Source organism: Malurus melanocephalus, unplaced genomic scaffold, assembly GCF_030028575.1.
Source record: "Malurus melanocephalus ecotype Western Australia unplaced genomic scaffold, MMel_1.1 scaffold_624, whole genome shotgun sequence".
NCBI lineage: Eukaryota > Metazoa > Chordata > Aves > Passeriformes > Maluridae > Malurus > Malurus melanocephalus.
This window is the reverse complement of record NW_026623856.1, coordinates 277,739-297,023: the sequence shown is the minus strand read 5'-3', so window position 1 is coordinate 297,023 and position 19,285 is coordinate 277,739. Positions and strand designations below refer to the sequence as shown.

The following is a 19,285-nucleotide window of genomic DNA, read 5'->3' as shown; positions in this document are numbered from 1 at the left end:
AGCAAAGCATACAGATTTTAAATGCTTATACAGACCAAGACCAATTAAAAATTATGTATAAGGTGTGCAACAGGTATGACTCAATATATATTTTACTTGTGCCAAAGGTTTTATGCCATGTTAAATCACAGGAGTACCAGAAATATATTTAAAATAAACCACCATTCTTTAAGGACAGTATCTCTACTTTCATTATGCCTAATTCTCAAATGTGGCTTCTCTATGCAATTTCATATTTTGTCCTTTAATTTGGTGTTTGTATTTCTTTTAGAATAGATAAGCATAATAATAATTTCCTCTGTCGGTTCAAACCTTCATTTACTGCTTTTAATGAACAAATATTGAAGTCATATATATAAATATATTATATACATATGCTTATCAGCTATTAATATACAAGATTCTCTGAAAAGTCTAAGCCATTTTCAAATATGTACACATTTTGCCCAAATAGAAAACCCTTGCTATTTTATAAATATAAATAATAYTAGAGAAGGCAATATTCAAATGGCTGGCCAGTTCCTGGTAGAAAACTATAGTATGTTAAACATTGACTACACTAAATAAATAAAAGATAAAATAATACCTAACTACGTATCCTAGTTGTACAAAAATACAAGAAAGTTATACCTTTAGACTACTTTTGTTTAGGAACAACTGACTATATCAGAGCCAACTCTGAAATGCCAAAATTGAACTATGGGGATTTTATACCTGGGTACTCTGTGGGCTTTTCATCAGTACAAGATCTTAGGAAACTAAGTCTTTTCTAAAACTAGAAAAATGTATAAATGCTTTTGGAGCAACTAAATCTGCATGCAGATAAYTGCAGTAATCTCTAAAGATTCCTTTGGTCCTTTTTTTCTAAGATTGCCTTTAATAATAATTGTGATTAACTCCTCAGTGGCTAAAAGCCTAGACAAATACTGGAAAAAAATAATTGGAAAATCTACTGTCTAAAAGGCAAAACCCGCAAGAAATATATATTTAAAATAAATACATTGAACAAGAACTGCAGGACAATACATAGCTACCTAACATCAAGGTTTATCACAAAATRCCGATTGCCATTTTCAGCACAGAATAATAGCATAAAAAGCCCAGAAAACTTGCACCACTGTGTATCTATCGGCATTACATGAGAAAGTAAAAAAGAGAGTAATAATAGGAATTATGTATGAGRGCTTGTAAAGTCAAAGATGAAAAAATAAGGTAGACCTAAATATTTTCAGGGACACACAGATTTTAGAGTGTTTTTTAATATTGCAATAGCTTGGGACAGGGAAGTGGAAGAGAGATTGTGTAAAGATTTCTTTTTCCCCTTCTGAGAAAGGTGAAATGGATGAGAGAAAGTTGTGTGTGTTGTTGTCTGGGGACAGCTGGCTGTGCATTACCTCCGGAGGCTGCTCACCTCACTCTCTAGGCCCAGTGAGAATTGAGCACACACTCAGCAGTCACAAATTAGGATGTCATCAAAACCCACAGCCAGTAATATTATTTGAGCTTTATTAGAGTGAAACAGTGTAAAAGTATAGTAAGACAGCATGACAAAATAAAAATAGAATAGATCATAGATATAATAATATACAATCCAAGGAAAAATTTAATTTTAACAGTCACTTTTTTACCCCCTACTTGCTTCAAAATTTGTAAAATAGCTGAAACAGATTTATAGTTTGTGAAGTCATTCAATTTATCTCTTTCGTTAAAACTGTTCACATTTATAAGCCTTTGAGGGAAGCTTCTAACAATGATATATTCTATTAATTCAAGAACTTTTCCTTCATAAAAAATACTGGGAAAAAATTAATTGAGCCATGTGAAATTTTCAAATAATCATATATTCTAAAAGCCTTGCTCATTTATTTAGCTCTTCCACTGCCCTACTTCCTTTCTCACTGTTTACTTCACAAGTAACTGTAGAGTTTTCAGTGTTGTCAAATCAACCCAAAACTAAAGAAAACCAGTGAATCAGCACTAAGATTTTAAAATTGTTATCACACATCATTCATACACCACACAAGGTAATGTGCTATAGGTAACATCTGCTCCAATTCTCTTTTTTTCAGCTGTTCAGAATGTGAAAATTGCTGTTTAATAAGAGAACAATAGGAATGCTATTTTAACTTGCTCAGTTATATTGAATTCCCAGCACAGAATGACTCAGCTGTGCGATGTGTGTGTACGTCTGTGCGAGACAAGCAGTCATTCATCTCTCCAAACATCATCTCCACAAGGCACTTAAAACATGCAGGCACAGAAATAATTACTAGGAAAGATGAAAAAGATTGTACCCTCCTTTGTTTTCATCTTCAAATACAGTTTTCAGTACTTTTCAAACTGTTCACTCCTCACAATAAGCTTGTGCTATATAAGTCAGCATCTATTGTTCTTATTTTGCATAYGTGTACTAATATTTTTACCTCAGGTAAAAATCAAAATCTTGTGGGACAGCATGTCTTTACAAAAACTGGAGGAAGTAATCAAAAACACTACCCTTTTTCCAGTTTTCAACCTGAAAATCTGTACTGTTCTTTTTTTTTTTCTCTATTTATTAAAATCATTCCATAGAGAAAATTTGATTATGAAATACACAAGATGACAAGACAAGAAATTTTATTTTACATGGATAAAATAAAACTCAAAATACTGGCTAAATTCAGTTATCAAATTGCAGCACATTAATGTTGCATTACATACATCCACTTTCCAGTCCACAAACATCTCATAGACAATTACCTCTTTGTTCCTCTTAGTGCAATTATTACTGTCTACATCAGAAATATTCTTGATATAGCTATCTAAACTTCCTCATACAGGCCAATCTGTGCAAATCTCTTCTAGTTTCAGGGCTTTGGGTGCAAATTTTCTAATACATCTCCAAGTGCACCAGAAAAAAATAAGATGGCCTTCTGTCTATACAATCTCTACATTAAGAAGGAAAAAGATTTAGATACTGAGCAGAAGAAGATATTCTCCCTGTGATTTACATCTAGTTATGCACACAAATTGCATCACCACAATAATTTCTTTGTGTGCTAGTGATATGTGGACTCTCTCCTCAGTGTAGATCAGAACATATAACTAACAAATAAAATACTCAATCCATTTCTGGTCAGTATATTAAAAAGAAAAATAAACAAACAAACAAAAAATAAAAAACAACAACAASAACAACAACAGAAAAAAAGCCAAAAAAGAAGATTCAGGATTTACATCTCTTGCCACTTCTGTCTGTGAAAGTAAAGTTTAAATCAATGATATCAGAACCAGTTTCAGAATGCAGTTATGCTGTCCTTAATATAAACAGCTAATGAAACCTATTCACCACAGACATTAATATGAAGAAAATCAATATTAAAAAAAACATAAAAAGTAAACATAAAGAATACAGAAGTATATTCTGAATTTGTTTTTTGAATCCTTTCCAAGTAATTTTCACTTGGAACATCTAAGATGATTAATCAGAGACAATTACATGTCCAAAATTGCATATAATTACATCTCCAAGGGGAACAATTACCTCTGAGAAGGCACATACAACATTTTAATAATATTTTTGTCTTATATTTCTTAAAGAGTTTTCTATCTAATATTAGGAGACAGGACAGCAAAGTCTGAGTAAAATGCCAGAGAACTGCATAAACATGAAACRGAAAACAAAATAACAAAATCTTCTGTGTCTTCCATGCCTGGCTAGGCATGCATTTTCTTCATATCTAAATTCGTACCACTTGTCACATAGCTTTCATGGCCAATCAACTCAAACACAGTTTCACAGCCCCATCATGAAACATGCAGATTTACTTCTGAATTCTACTAAGCAAGTCTTAACCTCAAGAAGTCAAGCTACTCTTATGTAATATTTTAATTGATAAATACAGCCATCAAAACACATAGTACTCAACAAAAAGCAACACTTTTTACCTATATCTAGTACCCTCAAATTAGTCAACATATGGCATGACCTTCTGATCTGAAACTGGTCTCCAGGACATCACAGTGCAGCAGCAGGGAGAAGCAATCCAGCTCCCTCAACCCAAGGACAGAATAAAGACAAGATATTCACAATGAGGTTTTGCAAAGCTGCAAAAGGTGAAGCAGCCTTTGGAAATGAATCATCAAAGATCATCGCTGTACTTTGATTTGGAAACCCGGCTCAAGAAGTGCTGCATACACAATCCCATGTGATTGCCCTCTGTGTCCCAGGCTCAGTCATGGAATACACCCCCACCCTGTATCCACCCTCCATCATTATACAAGACCTACAGGAAATTAGAAGAAAACTACATCAAATGCTAACGACTAAAGTTGTTTCTTAGCCTTGTTCAGGAGATGGCTTCTCATTTAAATCAACCTTCAGTAAGAATCCTTGCAATTACAGAATTACCTGTCAAGCAACAAAAGGAATTTTACCACAAAATTAATTCTGAGGTCCTGACTGCTAAGACTACACTGGAAAAAAATAAATTAGACCACTTTTTGGTTTGAAAAGTTATAAGCAAAATTAATGTAGAAAAACAAGAATAACGCCCCAGCAACACAAAAGAATTTTAGGAAATAAGCAACTAATTACATGAAAATAAAAAAACAAATATGCAGGTATCCTTTTACACATTAAATTATGTATTATTACTGGATCTACTTTGACTTGTTATCTCTGCAGCGTGAGTGGATATTAGCTAATCAGAAATCAGCTAATACTGAAAATCAAAATGTTAGTCCTTAGGCTTTCACAGTCATTCTGCASTCGACAGTTGCATCATTTACTGCACTCAACATGAGATCAAGACTAAGAGAAATCATAGACTTTTTCTTATTTAGATGCAAACTAAATTGAAATAGCTAAGACTGTGCATTCTCAAAATCACTGTAATACACATTTGTTCATAATAAACCCACAGGCCAAGATGACAGCTTTAAGCAGTGGAGATATGGTCTGGTTATGCTGAATCTTGGAAGCAGCTCCCACAAACCCATCCCTTTACTACATCCCTGTGCTTATATCACCTTGCATTGAAAAAACAAAACAAAACAAAACAAAACAAAAACCATCTTTGTGGACTGGTTAGGATAATTTTTTAGCCCAGGGAATTATTTGAAGGATAAACACCTGCAATCTGCAACCAGAAGATGCTATGTAGCAACTCACACCACTCCTCTTTTAAAAAAAAAGGAACAAAATATTTACCTTTGCAACATCCATCCCAACTGACTGTGCTTTGATCGTCTAACTTACAGAAATGTTCAGTTATCAAAAGAATATGACTTCAGATATTGGATGATACTGGCATTATCTCACTGTGGATATATCTAGTCCCCACACAAATATGCCCAGTGCCCCCAGGCCAACAACAAAATTAYAATTTTGCAGCATAAAAATCCACAGTTTTATGTACTACTACATTTTATCTATAGGTTGATACAAAGGACTTGCACCAATAAAATCCTTAAAAGAGGTTTCAAAAAATTTGAAAGAAAAATTACATACTTAAAATAAAGTGGTCTGAAAATGTAGCCTTACGAGATTGCACAAACTGAATGTATTCGTGAGGAATTTTTTAGTACCAAAAATTTAGTAGTTTTATTGTCAACTTTAAGAGCCGATGTTTTCTTATGTGGCTATAGGCTGAAATATTTGAAATTGAAGCAATAAAGGTGAAATATTTCATCCTTCAGCATAGTTTGAAATGCAGAAAATATTTGGTATATTGTTTGTAGCCAAAGGAATAGAGTGGTCACAGTCTAAGGGAACATAACTGACTTCAGCTCAGTTCTATTTACTATTTTTTTCCTAGTAGGTTCACAGAAATAAAACTGAAATAGTCAACTGCTTATTTACTCTATCCTATATTAATACAAGATTGCTCAGTACTTGTATACTAGGAAAATACATTATTGCAAAAAGGCCTTTTCTAAATTGAATTTAATTCTTTCAGAAATTTTAGTTAGAGATCTTAGAATTCTAATACCAGCCTAGGTCAGTAGTCCAACGTAAATTCAAAGGTTTCATGGAATGCAAGGGTTTTTTATAATTTTTAAGTCTGTAAAACCTCCTTGTAGCAGCATCAATATTTTTTAGAAAAGAAAATTGTGCAACAAAATATTTTTTTCAAAAATAAAATTACAAAGACCTTCAAAGACCTAATTTACAGATGGATTTATGAACAACTTTTTTATTCTTAGGGCATATGTAAGTTTTAAAGTTCTTTCTTTCATGATTATTTTCATTTGAAATACGGATCTAGAGATCTGGAGATTACATTGTGTTTTAATAAAATACAGTACATTATACAAAATCCCTCCCTCCCTTTCTCATATGGATGCTGTGTTGATCTGAGTAACAGATAACAATTAAACCTGAACAAAGCTGATAGAATTAGCACTTTTTTTGTACACTACTTAAAATTAGCTATGATTTCATCCAGAACTGTCTCTTGTTCTATTTGTCCCTTTTTCCTTGTTCAGCACTCAGAACTCCAAAATGTAATGTTTAAAGAAACTGCACTCACTATAGAAAAAAGTAATTCAGTGAGCTCACTCATAATCATGGTACCTACTACATCAGAAATGCGACTTAGATTTGCATTTTCATTATATGTATTTATCACGTTTCTTCACCTATATTAAAGGCTCATTTTAATTATATTAAAATTGAATGGATTGCTTATATAGGCACCAAATAATTTACTGTCTTAATGTAGAGTTGGAGGAAAGTGAAATAAACTACTTTGTCAATGAGAAGAAATATTGTTTCAAGAAGCTTTCAGCTATWATACTGAGTTATTCAAACAACCATGTTTAGCGAATTCACCTGGCAGCAAGATTTATAATTTCTGTGTTACCATTAACTGATACAAGAAACTTCCAAAGTCAAATTAAAGATGTATTTTATATGTGAGCTAAATTGTATTAAAAAATAGTTTTCAGATAAGTTTAAAGACACAGCTAATATAAAGAAATATGATTTTAATTCTCATTGAGGCCCAAAGCATGGAAACTAATAGCAAGGAAGAAGAGATCAGTCTTTCCTCTAGTTTAGGAGTCACATGAATGTACTAATCCCAAGATACCAAACATGCTTCACTTGTTCCATCCATTTTAATTACTCTGAAATTAACTGCTCTGAAATCTGGAGGAAAAAAAGAACTCAAACAGGCTACCTACTATCCATTTTCCATCATACTGGACTCTATTCTTTTATCAATAATCAAATAGCTTCTTGACTGCCCCTGTTGCACCAAAGTATTCTGCCAAAGTATTCACTTGGATAAGTTTCTAATGAATGATGAGAACCACTAGACAGCATGCATCAATAAAAGCAATACACCTGATTAGTACCTTTTGGTAAAATACAGATCTAAGCTGTAGTAATAGCAGAGGAACAATGGCTTGGTAATAAAGTCTCATCATGAGTCATGATCTCAGGTTTAGATTTTAYGTAGTGAAGGCACATCCCAAGCTTTAGCAGAGACTGCACAACATCCTGAAGAGCTACTCTGTATCTCCTTCGTAATCCGTAACTCTCAACAATAAAGGGAAGATATTTTGGATTGACTGGAAATACTTTTAAGCAAAATGCCTCATTTGCTTTTCCAGTCAGACAGGAAAATAACCTTTGCATCTCTCTAGGATTTTTGAAAATTTTCTTCTTTGATGAACAGGTAAATTATCATCTTGCATGCTGCAGGCTTCCTTTAAGGTATCAGTGCTACCTCTCCCAGCCCTGTCAATTGTAATTGTAACAAAGAACTAATTTAAGMAAAAGTTCCCCCTCACAGCTTGTCAAAGAAATTGGCTCAGTTACTATTTAGGTAACTACACAAGTCTCCATTTAGAAAGGTATTGAGTGTGTGCTTGGCTGAAAACATGTGGCTTGTCCAATTAATTTAAAATCAAATTAACACCCTAACTTCAATAAAATATATAGAATATGAGGTAGATATCCAGAACTAGGTGATATTACACCAGTAGATGGTGACATTCATTGTTCCACACTCATAAAAAAAATTATATACGAGATATTTACAAATGTCCATGCTGGTTTTGTTTATCTGTGCCCAAAGGGATAATGCTTCTGGTGGGAGAGAAACACATTATTAAGAGAAAACATTGGAAAAGAGACACTTGAGAAGATTGATTTTATCAATATTGTTATTGCAAATGCAAATTTTCCATAAAAAGTATCAATTCAATAATTTAATTATATATGTGCAAAACCTTATACATTCACTCCTTGGAAATAAACTACAAACAGAAATGAATACTCATATTTGGGACATTGATGATTACAACAATGTACAGAAAACTGTGTTGTGATTAGCTGATACAGTCTTCAGTACATTGGGTTCATTGCTTTTTAAGGAGACACATCTCAATCAGCAGTTAATAAGTATTAAAGTTACTGACACAGAGCAGTCACTGCCTGAAATACAAATCATTCAAGCATAACATAGTCAATCTTTATAATCTTAAAAAAACTTTCTGGCTGATTTAACAAAGACAACATTTGTCAGCTTCAAAATAACTCCAAAGCTAAAGGGACAGGAATAAAACAAACTAGCTGCACAAACGTGATACAAATAATGAAGAAGTGGGTCAGTTAGTTCGAAGAGTTTGCCCATCACATGCACTTTATACATAATGAATCTAAGATGTACATTAAATAAGTTCACTTATTATTGTTAATAAATAGGTTATAAGCATGTTATATATATCAGTAGTKCATAGATGATGATTGAAACAATTATAAATTTTTGAGGTTTGATCCAGTTGAAAACAATAACAATTTCTAACATTAATTCCATCCAACACCTAGTGCTCTGTAAAGTGAATGACAATGCCATGGATMATAAACTAGACAATAAGTATTCTTTTCATCTCTCTCATCTGGAGTTCATAGAATCAATTCTTTTCCTCAGCCTTGAACAGAGCTATTTCTCCCAAATGAAAAACTACRATGAAATATGCACTGAAATATAATTGCACAATTTTTTTCTCATTCACAAATAGACTAAATTATACTAGGCTTTAAGCTACATTTTTTTTGTAGTACATTATTGAAATCTTGAGTACTCAGAAAACCTTGACTCATTAATTTTCTGTGCACTCATCTGTTTAAATGGAATGCTCTAAAGCGTCTTACATATTTAATAGGTATTTGTGGTTTTTGCACATCTTCATTTTAGAGAAGGTAGCATCCTCCTTTTTCCAGATGGTGGAACAGAGGAACAAACATTATTTGCCAAATGGCTTTTCAGTTTGGTACTCAAAATAAGATTAATATTTGTCAGAATGCTTACATTTATATAGCTCTCTATATAATCAAAGCACACTTTGCTGTTGTCATTTCCAATTATTGGTGTTTAAAACTCAGAAATAACAAAAATTTTATTGGAGGTAAGATGTGAATACTCTGATCTCAGGAAATTTTCCGGCAGCAATGCAGGGCATAATGGWCAAAAACATGAATAAAATGCCAAATATTCAGCTTCCTTAAATGATCTTTTTCCCCTCACAGATCTCTTCGCTGCTGAAGAGGATAGGGTGTATGTTGTACAGCTGTTAGATGAAAGAAGTGGATTTCTAGAATTAAAAAAGCCTGGACTTTTGGATATATATTAATTAAAACTTTCATTTCATGTGCTTTATACAGCCCTTTCTCTTTATTCTACCTCATATGCAATTTCTGATTCTCATCTCATGTTTTACATCAATTTTATCTCAAAAGCCTCTCTTTGTTTCATCAGCTCCCTTTACCCTTGGGCTGTCTTTATCTTGGCTACTCCTATTTCCTTGAACATCTATTTATTTGCCTCAGAAACAACCAGAGCTGATAATCTTGCTAGTTCACCTATTCATTTGCCTCAGAAACAACCAGAACTGATAATCTTGCTAGTTCACTTCAAAGCTGGGAGACAGAAAGCTCTTCTGCTCTGGGGAATGAGCAGCAGGAGCAGAGCATCACTTCTCTCTTCTCTCCCCATCCTTGCTCAGCATCCCTCCCCAAGGCACTGAGATATTCCTCAATGGAACAGACACGCACAGGTTGTCATGTTTACTATCCAAAACAATAGAATAACTTCAACTAAAGTAGTAGAAAAAAGAATTATGAAAAGCTTCCATGTGAAATTTTGAATATTCTGACTATTTCAGTCTGGAAAGAATTTCTCAAGCCTACAACTAAAAAATCTTAGTGATATAAACCCGTAAGTTTTTAATTAGAATAGAGCCATTAAGTTTCATTCTACCAAGATCTCAGATTAAGTTAAGCATTTCTTGTGAAGAGAAACATCTGCAACCAACCTCTACTTCTTAAAAAATCCCATATAAATTAAAGCTAAACTATCTCCCACTGGATTTGAATTGYTATTTTTACTGACTCCAGCAGAAACAGAAAACTCAACATCTATTCAATGTAAAAACAAGTTTTAAAGTACAGGAATGAATAACTGTATTGAGGAAAATGGCTCTCAAACAGATTAGAATCTAGTGCAAGATCAATCTGTATTAAGCATACATTTAATTTTCACTCCCTGTAGAGTGCAAAAAGCATTAATACTTGCATATTGAAATACTAAAAGACATTTACAAATAATATATAAAAAACAGGCAAGAAAATTCCATTTCAAGGACAGACTGAAATCATATTTCATATTACTCCAACTCACCTGCTACTTTGCTGTGAAAGACTACTTTCCTGTTTCACAGAAGTTCATTTGTAAAATACTTAGATACAATTACTCTTTTTCCTCACAGAAATCTAAGATTAGGGAAATATTTTTAAGACAGACACAAGAAAGCAAGAAAAGTTCTGCAAAAAATCAAAAGCAATAAAAAGTGGGAAACATGCTAAAGAATAAAAGTAGAGTTGCCTATAACTCTTTTATACTAATAGTGGCAAACATCTACTGGTAATTTTTTTAATTATTGACAAAGACCGAGTGGGACCAACCTAATCCTTACACAAAATTGCATTAAGACTGTAATTTACACTTAGAGTTAGTTTTCTTAATTTCTTTAGAAAAAAAAAACCATTTCAAATAATGCAGAATGAAACCTGCCTACGTCATTTACACAAAACATAAAACTACAAGACTGCATGAAATTCAGCAGTACACTGACAGCTTGAATAGATACAATTTCACCTCTACCACTAGATATAAATATCATCTGATATCTTTATATCAGCTGACCTTATACCTGACTTTAAAATGGGAAATGCCTGCAGTCATTCTGTACAGTTTATGTTCACTTGAGAATGTTTTATTATTACAAATTTTTTTCTTCCTAAATTCCAAATATTAAGGAAAGATTTTACATGAAATAGAAAAAGACAGGCCAATCCTGAGATAAGGAAGCATTGTCCAGCAGCCATGATCCACGATGACTGGCTCTCATTTCTCATGCATCTCCTTTTCTGCTGGCTTGCTCTATCGCTGGACATCTCTGTAGCTCTTCACAGCTACATCATTGTGATGGAAAGCTTGCTAATCTCACATTTCACAACCAGAAAATATCTACCTTCCAGTAAATTATTGCACTGAAGCAGTTCCAGAGAGAGAAATCACAAAACAAAGCAAAAATCAAGAAAACAATATGTCATATTTAGATACAAACCATAGCTATAATGAAACAAGTTCAAAAGAATATTTCACAGAACTATTAGGACTTTGGCAGTGAAAACAAAGTCTTTCAGATAATATTTGTAGTATGTAAGATTTATGTTGGATTTTCCTTATTTAAAAGATGTGGAGTTATTTTATTATGGTAAATGGAAAATTCTCAGGGTGTTTGCATTTGAGAAGCAAATTATTTTTCTTATACTCTCTAAAGGTTTGAGGTTAAAAGCTTTCTAACGCAATGTATGTAATATATGTAACATATGTAATGTATATGCAGTATATAAAATACCTTAAGAAAATTGCTGGTGATCACTACACAACGGAAGTAACAGATATTTTTGGAACACATAGTTATTATTGCTCTACAAATAAAAGACATTTGTCTTTTTTACAGAAGTGATTTTTTACCTAATTACTGCTCTAAAACGCGTGTYGACTGTGGTCACATTCAGTGAATATTAAATCTGTTTTCATTTTATTATATTTAATTTAAAAGTCTGCTTACTCATTCAATAAACATGAACTAAATAACACTGACATCTGTTTGATAAAGCAGTTTAACATTATGTCTATTAAAAAATTCTTAGAAGAAATGAAAACATGTAGATTTTTATATCAAAAATAATGTCACAATTCCTGTAAACCACTATTGTTTTAAACTTGAATCTGTCAGAATTAATCCACTGCAGCCTTTTTGCACAATTTAATTAGGTTAGCACATCTATCTCCAGAAGTAAGCCATTTAGTGTTAAAAAAGGTCACAGTCTCAGAAAGTCTTATTGAGCTCCTATACAGTCTCTTCATTGTAACACTGCACTAAGAGTAAAATATTTTACTCCTGGGAAATAGAAAAAAAAAAACCAGAGAAGTGAAAAGGTCAACAGACAGAAAGGTTTGAGAAAGAAAGAAAGAAAGAAATAAAAAAGACAAACACTTTTGAAGAAAAAATATTTGTTGATGTAAAAGATATGGATCTATGTGCATCCATACCGCACTTATAAGGATTTATACAACTTAGTTCAGATTAAACTTAAGGGTTTTTTGAAAAACAATTGGAGAATACATATTTTCTAATGTATCAATTATTATGTCCATGGTAATTATTTCTGGGCCATTCTATCAGGGATTTCTAGAAAGCTTTATAACATCATTATTCCAGGCACACACCTTCACCTACATTTACATGAGAAACTCATCACTCACATATGAGAACAAAGCTCTGTTGTATTCAACAGCTGTTACAGTGTGATAACAGGACAGTCACACTACTCACAGTGGGAATACAGACAAAACTTCTAAAATGGAAGAATCAGATTCTTTGTGATCTAATATCATCCTTACAAATACCATCCATCTAATCTAATAGCATCCATGCATGCATGTGAACAATTAATTTATTTTGACTGCCACTATGTTTCTTTCTGTGCTAGTGAAGGAGCTGCACAGAGCTATACAGCCAGGCAAGAGTTTTGACTACTTTAACAGGTATTTGGAGCAATGTTTTCACCCACTTGCCCCGAACATTCCAGAAAATATCCCTTTAAACCAATCTGTTGGAAGGGAAATTATGATTTTCAGACAGACTTTTAAAATTTTTGGGACTTTATTTGTTTTTTTAATGTTTTACCATTTTCAGATGGATGTGTAAATTTAAGCTCTCTTTTTTTATCTGTTTTTATATTCAAGATTGTAATAAAGACAAAATTAAAACACACACAGAGTTTTTCATAAAGCCAAATAATTTCTCTGAATTAACAAGTAATAAAAGAAACAGATTTTACAACTTTAGCTGTTTYAGGATAGAAAAGTAGCATACAGAGCATACAAGTGATGCTCCCTGTATTTTCAGACTTTGAGGAGTTATGAAAAGTTATTGTCATTTATATTTTGATGAGATATCTGCAACCAGATATCATAAATGAGAGCAGAAACCAGGACACTTGTTTACTATTTAATTTATTAGCAACATTGATTTGAGAATTTCCCTTTTATGAAAAGGACATTATCTAACATGGAAAGTTACAATAGTCTCTAAGATATCAAAAGCATGAGAAGACTGCAAACAACTCATGTATATAATATTATAAAAAATATTTTAATTATACATACTTTGCTGTTGACATTGTAACACTGTTGGTGTGGATTTGCAGCATTGTTTCCTTAATTTGCTGAAGATAAATTCTCCGGTATTTTTCATTACACACAGCCAAATCTAACTGTGCCTGAGTGCAGAAGAGTGTATGAAGGTTCTCTCCAAAATCAATGATCRTCTCCCCTCGTAAGATTTCAGAGCTCTGTATGCTGCAGGCAAACATCTTTAGGGAGCACTATGGAAAGTAATCTGACTGCTATTGTAACAACTATAATTGACTCAAATTCCATACGCTGCAGATAAATATAATGGGAAATTTCCAAAATTATGCTCAGATCACTGTCAGTCAATCCACTGTATTCTTGTAAAAAATAGAATCTGACATTCTTTCCCATTTTAATGCAAGGAGCATTTCTGTGTGTTGCGTGGCTTTTGTCAATCCTCTTTCAACTGTGGGTTAATAGTAACCAGGCTAGRTTACAGACGCCAGCACAGGGAAAAAGAATTCAGCTGTCTCCAGGGATTTCAGCTGCTTCCTGGCCTAGTAGAAATCATCCAAAGAGATGATGGGAAAAAATCAATTTGCAGTAAATGATTCCCTTGCGTAGCTAACAAAACTCACTGAGCGCTGTGAGTACAGCAGTTTTTTGAATAGCGAGACAGTTCCTGGTGGGCAAATCTCAGCTGGCTGCATAGTCAGGGAGGCAGGTGTGCACTTGCTGAGTATATTAAAGGGTAAACATTTAGAGTTACGGTGATGCTACRAAATTACCTTACACATAACACCTCAGACTCCAGATACTACTGAGTAGCTTCCCTGTAACACATGCAGGCACTGTATGCAGCAGAAGCAACATCTTCCTCTTGCAGTTACATAATTTCAACATTACCCACATTAAAGAGGTTTTACATAGCTGAATATAGATATTGGAGAAAAGAAAACATTTGCTTTTCTTTATGGGAAGCACTACTAAAATTTATTCATCAAGCTTAGTAAATTGAAAATTCAGGCCAGTCCCAGTAGACTCAATTTTAGAAATTATTGAAGAGCCTGAGAGAAGTCAAATTCTCACACTAGATAGAGCTTTCAATAAAATTTCAGCACCCAAATCAGTAACTGAAGGAGTCCTTGAGTAAACCAAGACACCAGGTAATACAAGATACAAGGTAATGCAGATGAAATAGAGGCTCTTTTTGTTTAATAATATGCTAGTAATGTTTAAAAGTACAAATGCTTCTCCTACGAGTAGAAACTTGTATTTACTGCCACTATAGAAGATTCAAGTTTTCTTCTAAACTTTTGGTTATAAAAGACAGGTTGCTCTTACATTTGCAAATAAATCTAAATTTCATACACCTAAAATTCTGACAAAAGAGGGCCAGCAAAACAGGGTCAAACCAGCATGATTTTTTATCATCAGACCCTCACATAAAATCAACTTTTCTGTAGGTTAGGATTGCACAAATACATGAAGATGTACAAATACATGGCGCTACATTTTGCCAATAAATTCCAGTAAATTCAGTAAAAAAATCCTAGTAAATCTTCAAGTATATGTCCTCTAATGACAGAAAACGGCTCATTTCCACCAAGCACAAATGGCAATGTGTTTATATGAGCTCATCTAAATGACCTTAAACGACTTTATTCAGTTTTCTCAAATAGTACCTTCTGAGGAAAATCACTCTAAAGAGATATGAAAAGGTCAATGTAATGCTTTAGATTATGATGATAAAGAACCTAAGAATCCTTCTAAAACTTGGGCATGCCTTCAGCCATAAAGTATACATCTCAGATCCACTAAAACAATATTTAATAAAGAAGTCAAAGACTTCAGAAAGTATCTAATATGGTGGGGCAAATACAACAAAGGAAAACTGAAAAACATGCAGCAGGGTGCATCTTCATCTAAGCATACTGTATTCTAGTAAAAATCCTTTGTTTTGGAGAGCAGATGGTATTTCAGCATGAAACAAATTACTGCTCAGGTTGTAGGTTTTTTCTTTCCTTTGGGCTTTTTTATTTTAAACCTTACTACAGCTTGAAAGACTCCTACCAACAGGCTTTTGAAGAGCTATGCTGGCTGAATGGGCTCAAAAATTGCACTAAAAAAAGAAGACAGTTCATTTTCTAGATGATGCCCACTCCCACACACCTAAAGTTAGGATGGTTAAGTATCACCAGAATGTTTGCTCACGTTCTGCTTCATGTGCAGTTTTTGTCAGAGTAAACACCCAGTGCAATGATTGGGAGTCTGGTGCAAACWTTACTTCTCATGCAGTGTTAAGGTACAATGTTACACATACAGTTTGCCAGCCTGAAAGGCTATTTCTGGCCATCATACTGGTGTCCAATGCCAGATGGGTCTCAAGAATCACTTAATATGTTCCAGTGAACTTTTTCTGTTTAAAAATCTAGTCACACACTTTCTTGAAAAGAAGAGGATTATAGCTACTCATTAGAAACATATCCTTTTTCAAAGACAAAAAGGGATTATAATTCATTAGAAATGTATACAAAAGGCTTATTTTCCTGGTCACAGAAACATATAAAATTGACAAATAGACATTTCTGATTTCTGTTTTCAAGACCTCTATGAATGCCTTTTCTGAGGGATAAAGATCTCCAGTTGACTACTATCCAAAAAAGTCTGGACTTTAAAGGTCAGCAGCAGCACATTACAGGTTCTCATGAGAAGAGTATTTCTGCAGCCATCTGTGCACTAGTATTACAAAGAAAAGACAAATACAAATACAGAAGTTTGTAAAAATAGGATCACTAAAACAACAACAACTAAATAAACAGAAAGCTTACCTGGTTTAAGAAATGAGTTAGTGTAGAACAGTTTTGAAATTGCAGAAACATTATTAATATTGGTATCTAAAATAGAAATTCAAATAATTTTTTCAAAAGAATAATATGGTCCAAAGGTAACAAATATTAATCGGAGCAACTAGGAAAAGTTAATGTGCTCTGAGTTCTCTTACACAGAAAAAACAACAGAATTTTAAGAATCTTCTAGCAAAAACCATTAGCAAACCTAGCACTAACATCTTTGTCTCAGCAAATGAAAAACAAACTTACAGTGACATTGGCAACAAAACATGAATTTAGTGCTTGTCAGAATCAGTTAAAATATTAGAACCCACTTCTATTGTGCAGTTTGCATTTCCAAATCTATAATCTTGTCTTTCACTATGCTATGCTTTAACTGTAGGCATTTGTGTGACAGCTGTAGGTAAGGTGGAGATGTACAGTACCAAAAGTCTCTAGGAGCTATAGAATCTAGAAGACCAGTTTCTAAGTGTCCAGGAATGGGTTTATTCTGAAACTCTACTACTTTATACAACTGTAGGAACATATTTTCAGATAAGATTACCTTGGAAAAGATTCTGAAAGAAAAACATAGGCTCAATAGGTCATCATGATTCCATCTATTACAATGCATACATGAAGACACAGATATATCTTCATGATTTATGCTATGAAAAGATATTTATCACCAAATCCAGGATTACATGTCAATACCTCCCCTGCCTGCAGAACAATASATAGTTTTATCCTCAATACAGCACTTCCACTGATCATAGGCAGCTGTCAGAATATAGTCACCCTGCATTTTACCTTCTCCTAATGCCAGATGCTTTCCAGCTGGGATCCCTTTGTTCCTCTCTAGAGTCCTCATAAGAAGATGTAGAGTGTTCTTTTTCTCCAATATCCATGGTTATCTTCCCTAGCTACGGAAGTGTTTTCCATGGATTATGTATGTCCTGAACAAATGTACTACAGAATGAAAGAAAAAGGGCTGTGGAGAAAGCAAGAGTGCTAGGGATGGAAGGAAGAACAGCTGCACTTACAAGAGAGGGTTATTTGGTGGACAAAACCAAGCCTAAGTAAGTTCTTTGGACAGTTTTTTCATTAATACCTGCACTTAAGAACTCATGAGATTGCTTGTGTTACTTTAGATTTCCTTTTAACAAGGCACAACATAGGAAAAAAACATGGAAAGAAAGACTCAGAACAGATATTCCCAGTACTAAGGAATGTATGTAAATTTTATATGTGCTGTACAAAATATTTTATGACATTTCAAAARCAATTTCACATTATTTGAAAAATTTTTGTCCCAAGGCCACAACTGAAATTCAATTAGGTTAAGAGATCAAAAAGAAATCCTTTAGTCCTTTATTAGTTCAAAATATGATTTTTATATTATGAGTAATTAATATTTTTTTTTCCTCAATATTCTTTCTCCTTCATTGCCCCATATACACCTTTACAGTGCTATCAAAGTGCTTTGGCAATTCTTTTTTTTTAATTATGCAAAATTAACCTACAGYATTCTAAGACAAATGAAGTCTGCCCAAAACACATAATAACTGTCTTTTTCTACTGCTATGCAGATCAAGAAAAAGGATTCCAGAATGTAGGAGAAAAAGTATGTCATTGTGAAGTCATTATTAACATGATGCTGATAACTATACACATTTTTGTCTTGAACCACTAAAGAAAAACTGATAATCTAAAAATAACTGATTTTTTTTCTTAGAGTTAGGCTGATCAGTACCTTTTTCCTTACAATTGCATAGCGGTGAGTTCAATGGGAAAAAAATATTTCACAGGAACAAACTATTTTCTTAAAATTTTGTCATTTCTAGATTTGGATGTCTGTTTAAGGGCACTACAGAACCACAAAGACCTGTGGTAACATTCAAAGGAGAGATGTAAATCTATTTTAGTAAGTCAATATTTACTTCTCACAAAACTATAGCTAATTTTTCATTATTTCATGAACCTAACTTTTATTATGAAATGTTAAATTTCTGTAATCCTAAATAATGCCAACATGCACTGCCATAAGCTCAGGTATCTCCATCAGAGCAGTTGTGCCATCGCAGAGCAACACAGTCACCATAACCCACCTGAGAAACTCACTTGGTTGTTGGCCTATATCCTCTCCAGTGTACACTGAATTCCTAAGCAGGTTTTTTATGCATGAAGCAAGATCAGAAATGTCCCCAAGAACTGCAGTCATATTTTAGATTCTTGTTTCTTCCTCCCTTTGAATACACTATAATTTTACAACACATCCTCTGGACACACATCATTCATTCTTGTATCATTGTGATAAGATTCTGCATCATCACAGAATCATTCAGTCCACAGAGTGGGTCAACTAGGTGGCTCTAATTGAATTTTATTTTATACTCTATAGCTTTTGTATTTTCTCTCAGCAGGTTTAATAAGCTACAACTGTTTATTTTTCTGATGTAAGCCTGATAAACAGTTTTCAAACATTTACCCTGACCATGGGATAAATAAAGAAATGCATAAGACATATGCTTTCCATTGCTGGTTTTATTGAGATTGCCTATGCAAGAGTGAAGGAACAATTTAAAGATAAAGCAGGGAACAGAGGTGGTGGCAATGAAAGCAAATGGAAAATAGAGTTTACTTCAGTATGAAACTTATCAAATATTTACCTCTCTCAAGTGTGCAATATCCATGGAACTGCACAGGTTGAAAATATTTTCCCTATTATGTTCGGTGTTTTTAGCAGACCAATGC

General features: G+C 33.4%; 1 protein-coding gene across 1 annotated transcript in view; it reads right to left on the bottom strand.

Annotated features, from left to right (window-relative positions):
- Positions 1–19,285, bottom strand: part of GPM6A (glycoprotein M6A) — a 117,709-nt gene that overhangs the window by 40,256 nt on the left and 58,168 nt on the right. The window lies entirely within an intron of this gene.